At 35.6% G+C, this 6,000-nt stretch overlaps 1 protein-coding gene across 5 annotated transcripts in view; it reads right to left on the bottom strand.

Annotated features, from left to right (window-relative positions):
* LOC135464929 (muscle M-line assembly protein unc-89-like) overlaps positions 1–6,000 on the bottom strand; it is an 83,369-nt gene that overhangs the window by 36,381 nt on the left and 40,988 nt on the right. The window lies entirely within an intron of this gene.

The raw sequence follows: 6,000 nt of genomic DNA, 5'->3' as shown, positions 1-6,000 counted from the left end.
TATTTTTGGGGGGAAGAAAATTAAAGTTTGGATGTTTTCTTTCTTGCAACAGTGACAAATTATAAGGATTTCAAAATTTTATGAAATAAAAATAATCCATAAACTTTTAGTCTTATGTTTAGTACATTCTACAGTTAATTTGTCGTAAAGCAAAATTCTACATAAACTACCATTCTGGGCTGAAAGTTAATAAAGTGCATAAATTATTTTTAATTCGTAGCACACAGTTTATATGTTACATTAAAGGTCAATATTAATTCAAAAACAAAAAAAAATCTATATAAATTCTATTCTATGTTATCACTGGAAAGGATTCATTTCAAATTTTGTTTTGTTTTGAAGTTATGACATTGAAATATTTTCACAGACAAAAAGAGAAAAGACTAGAGAAGTCCTTCAATATAAGGGAGAGTAGAGAAAATACATTATTAATGTTCACATTTTTATAATTCTTCATAGTTGATTAATGAAACTAAAATTATTCATAAAAGGCTGGAGTGCCATGTTGCCAGAGTGAGATCTGTTGCTGAGATCCGTTGCTGAGATCCGTTGCTGAGATCTGTTGCTGAGGGAGTCCACTATTTTTTTTGATCCATGAGTGCTTTTCTTCCCAACGATACGTTCTTGCATATTTCTTGAACTTCTGATTCCCGGGAGTTGATGTCCTGGTCCTTTGAAAGAAATATTGTCCCTGAAAAGTTGTCCAATCCAAAAAAATATCTGCTGCAGTTGACGGACTCCTTAGACTCGCACATCATTTTGTAATTCAAATGAAAATTTGTCCTTTGGTCCACTGTTGATAACAAATCACAAATGTTGCCTTTGAAAAAGTTTCTTCAAAATTATGGCACCAATCTAAATTCCTAATAAAGCCCATCACTGTGAATGGACATCAAAGGCACATGTTTATCTGGAAAATCAGTAGCCATGAACTAATTTCCAAGATGTCAGTGCTTTATTGTTTTTCGAGTGAGTGACTGCTTGGGGTTTAACATTCTATAATGTTTTTTGAGTGAGTAAGTGCTTGGGGTTTATTGTTGTATAATGTTTTTAGAGTGAGTAAGTGCTTGGGGTTTATCATTGTATAATGTTTTTCGAGTGAGTAAGTGCTTGGGGTTTAGCATCGTATAATGTCTTTCGAGTGAGTGATTGCTTGGGGTTTATTGTTGTATAATGTTTTTAGAGTGAGTAAGTGCTTGGGGTTTAACATCATATAATGTTTTTCGAGTGAGTGAGTGAGTGCTTGGGGTTTAACACTGTATAATGTTTTTCGACTTAGTAAGTGCTTGGGGTTTAACACTGTATAATGTCTTTCAACTTAGTAAGTGCTTGGGGTTTAACGTAGTATAATGTTTTTCAACTTAGTAAGTGCTTGGGGTTTAACGCCGTATAATGTTTTTCAACTTAGTAAGTGCTTGGGGTTTAACGCCGTATAATGTTTTTTGACTTAGTAAGTGCTTGGGGTTTAACGCCGTATAATGTTTTTCAACTTAGTAAGTGCTTGGGGTTTAACACTGTATAATGTTTTTCCAGCCCATTGCCATTTCATACAAAGGATGAATATAAGCACTGAAAACTGATCATTTCACAACAAAATTCATTTGGTCAAAGTTGGCTTGCCCTGATAATTAGTATTAACTTATCCTTGAGGCACAACGTAGGAATGAAAAAAAAAAATTCATTAATTTAATGACCGTTCATAAAATCCAAAGTATTTTTTAATGATTTTCAAGGCGAATTTCATCAAAAGTTGATTGCCTTTGCCTAGCAGTTCACCCATCTTCAAATCATGGCAGATGAAGTTTGAAAAATAAACTAATTTCAAGGACTTTTCCCAAACTCAAAATATTCTCTCAGACTTTCAAAATGAGTGACAGGACTGGTATATCATGATTGAAACACTGAACAATCCTCTATCCATGTGGATGTGGATGTGGATGACTTTCTCTGCGGTATATGACAAGAAAGAAAATCAAACGCGTCTCAAATGTTTTTCCAAAACTTAAAGCATTCACGAAAATTCCATCAAAATCCAAGAATTCAGCTATATTGGCTTTAAAGGTTTCAAGGCCAAATTATAGGCTCAATTACAGTGTTTTATAATCTTGTACATTAACTGAATTCACAAGTGATTTGTTACACCAACTGTACCCACTGCTCTTTATAGAAGCTAGCTCTCTTTTGCACAGAGAAAGCACAGCCCATACAGACGATGTATCCATAAACTAAACATCTTGTAGTGATGCCAAGAACCATTTCTGTAATCTCTTTTAAATGGTTCACAGATTTTGTATTTTCCACAGATTTTGTAGGTTCAACAGATTTTGTCTGCTTCAGTATTAACAGGCACAATACATCTGCAGGCTATTTTCTAGAGTCTGCTTATATTTGTAAAAATGTAATGTTTAAAAGCTAAAAATATATATATTAAATTAGTTGCCTGATTGGTTAAAATTGAAAACACAGTGGAGCCTTTTGAGTTCCTCTGAACATGATTTATAGGTTCAACCACGAAATTTAAGGTTCTAAATTAGGTTGTTGGACAAGTTAAAATTAAAAGACATCTCTGGAATTCAAACCAGGTGGAAGTAGTAATTAAGTTACAATTGCAAGTGTGTATGTTTTCCATGTGACCAGCCTTAACAAGTTTTATGCAGTCAACTTACACGTGACTTTTGTTTATGCATACTATCTAGCTAGCGTTAATTATTAAAAATGAAAAAGTGAGTCATATCCAAGAATGAAAATTTAATAAAACAACATTTTTAAAGCTCTTTGAATCAGAGCTGTAAGGTTAAAGTTTATAATTATATTTTTATTTTATTTGATTTGTAGGGGTTTTTTTTGTTCGAAGTTTCTCCTACTATGTTCCACAAAGGATGAAAGACCGAGAGTTGTGCAATCCAAAGGTTGGACTGACATCGCCAAAAACAGCTTCAAGAACAAAAGCAATGTCAAGAAATTGGTGCAGGGTTTCTGTTTGCAAAGGAGCCAGCTTTCTGAGCGGAATCCGCCAGTGGGAATCCTCTCATGTAGAAGAATACCAAAACATCGTTATGCAGTGCCAATGATTACTTCAGTCTGCCAAGAGCCTGCCCATCTGGAACTCATCGTAGACATGTCTTGCATTTGCGCATCTAGATGTATTCAAGTTCTTATAGCCTATAACTGCTACAACCTTGTCTTGTAGATCTTGGACAACAGTGGCAATTGTGTCCCTGTTTTTGCCATGATTTCTGAATTATCTGACGGTAACTAGCGCAACATCTCTATCCACTCCTAGCTGTTGAGAAATATGTCTTAAATGATGGAAAATTTCCTTTGGTATTTGCTACAGTGCACCTGTCTTTCAATAGGTCTGCTCTGAATTATCCCCCTTGCTACACTTCAGCGTCTATGACATAACTCAAGATAAGTTTTTAAGGCGCGAAACAACGTGAAGTGGGATGTCGCCTAATAAAGGATGCAAAATGTAGATTATGTCACCATATTTTCAAGGCAACAAATGTGAAAACACAAGTTTTTCAGTCCATGATACCAGCCTTTGAGAGTCTCAGAAATGACCAGATATCTTAAATGTCTTCAATATCTTAAGTCGATGTTTATCAGCTTAAGAGTTTACTGAAGCCGTCTCCTGTATCTAATCAGGGCCATGACTTAAAACTACCTCAGAATGGATTTTGAAAAAAAAAATATACATAACTTTTATCCTGGATATTCCAAATAAATTAATAATATCAAAATCTGTCTTAAAGCAAAGGTCTTCAACTGTATGTGGCTTATGCCCCTTTAGCACCAAAACTTGCCATCAGCCATTTTCAGAAGTCCCACCTAACCACAGCTTACTCCCAAAAATGAACTTTTAATGAGGAGAGTGGACTCCAGGGAGGTAATTCAGTGCCGCCCTATTGAGCTGCATTTGGAATTCTGTTACACACAATGGAACAGGTATTTATATAGACCTTATGACTGATGGCTTCAGTTAACCATAGAGTTCGACCACCTGGGGAACACATCCTAGCTAACTGCCTTCATTCCTGTACCAGAGTATTTGGTACACAGAGTTCCCCCATTCTACTCCCTAGCTCAAAAACAATCACTAAAGTTTGTTTCCCAGGAATGACCTTGGCATAAGGTATTTTTTGCCTGTTAAAAGGATACTAGCTCTAAGACTTGTAGTTGTAGTTGTTGGCTTTGTAGTTGTTGGCTTTGTAGTTGGTGGCTTTGCAGTTGTTGGCTTTGTAGTTGGTGGCTTTGTAGTTGTTGGCTTTGTAGTTGGTAGCTTTGTAGTTGCTGGCTTTGTAGTTGTTGGCTTTGTAGTTGTTGGCTTTGTAGTTCTGGGCTTTGGTTGGAGTTATAGTCCAAGGACTGATTCCACAAAGCCACTTTTGACTTAAATCAAAATTTAAGACCTCATCAGAATGCTTAATTTATGGTACTAGAAGCTAAACTCTGGTATGTTTGTCTTTGTGTACAAAATCTGAACCCTTGTAACCCCCAAAATAAGCTACAAAATCGTACTTAAGATTCTGACTTAAGTCAGAAACAGCTTTGTGGAATTGGCTCCAGCGCCATCAGGATACTTAGAACAAATACCAAAAGCTAGCAACCTACTTAAATTTTGGTCTCCACTGTACTATCACACTGTTATCAACACTGGTATGAAGTCTATTATTATAGCTAACTCATCTAGTTACTCTCCGAGATTCCTGCTGAACTGCCTAACTATCCACTCTCAAATATTGTAGGTCTGTTTATTCTAATAAAGCGAAATAAGTTATTCTACCTATAATACCCATATCTACCAGAATATTTATTTACGCTACCTGTTAATTTAAAAAGGATTTATTGTAAGTTTTCAATCTTTGTGCGTGTTTGCAGGGTGTTTATTCAAGCATATTCTGAAGGCATTATTCTGTGTAGATTGATAAAATTATACTTTTTGTGCAGCCCTGAAATTGGCCAATCCAACCAATGTAGTTTTGTCTCTAAAATCACACTGAAAACATGCATAAATTGCACTGAAAGTTGGTCTTTCATATGCGAAAAGGATGAAGGTGTATTACAGTTTGAGAGACTATTATTTAGCCGTGTTGATTCCAATAAAATGATTTTTGAAGAAACGCTCAAAAATTCTCCCTCCGCAAAATTAATATGTATTATTTCAATCCACGCGGCGAAATTTTTATTCGCCTGGATGTTGTGTTCTCCTGTACTAAGAAGAATACCATGTTTTAAGCTTTCACTTTATAAGTACTAACTATCTGATCCTCAGAACTGAACTCAATTTTTCATTCTCATTTGCGCAAACAACAAGAAGTTAGAGTTGTCTGTGCATAGTACAAGTTCTAGGACAAGATTTAAAACCAAATCAGTTTCATAGACTACAAACTCATGTAAGCTTTGAAACCGATTTTAGTTTAAATAAGTTTTACGTGTCCGTCCTTCCAGGAATGAATTGTTCATCTGGAAAATATGTGATACATTCCCAGATCTTGTCGCTTTCACTGATGGACTAAGAAGAGTTTCATTTCGTTGACAATGACAGAACTGTTCTTCAACCTTCCATAGTTTGATAAAACCTTCTTCTGTTCACTTGTGAAGATCTGTAACCAGTATCCTGTGGTGATTCACCTTACTTTTATATCCTCAAAAGATAGATATCCAAAGAATTAAGATCCATGAGCCTCCCCAGTTTGATAATGCCTTTTTCTGTTAACTCGTGAAGATCCGCATCCTGTATCCTGAGGTGATTCACCTTAACTTTATATCCTCAAAAGATTGATATCCCAAAAACTCCTGAGCTGCATGAGTATCCACAGGAAAGTACACAGTATCACACAAGGCTAGACACATATCAGAAATTATTGCACACTTCCTTCTGGCTAATGGCACACTTCTAAAATGTCCTTCCACCTTTCACAGTCAGTTCAACAAAATGTAGATCCTTTGTATATTGTAAAGGCACTGAGCACATTATCCAGCCTGTCAGCCAGCAAA

This window comes from Liolophura sinensis, chromosome 4, assembly GCF_032854445.1.
Source record: "Liolophura sinensis isolate JHLJ2023 chromosome 4, CUHK_Ljap_v2, whole genome shotgun sequence".
Lineage (NCBI taxonomy): Eukaryota > Metazoa > Mollusca > Polyplacophora > Chitonida > Chitonidae > Liolophura > Liolophura sinensis.
This window is presented reverse-complemented; position numbering and strand designations above follow the sequence as displayed.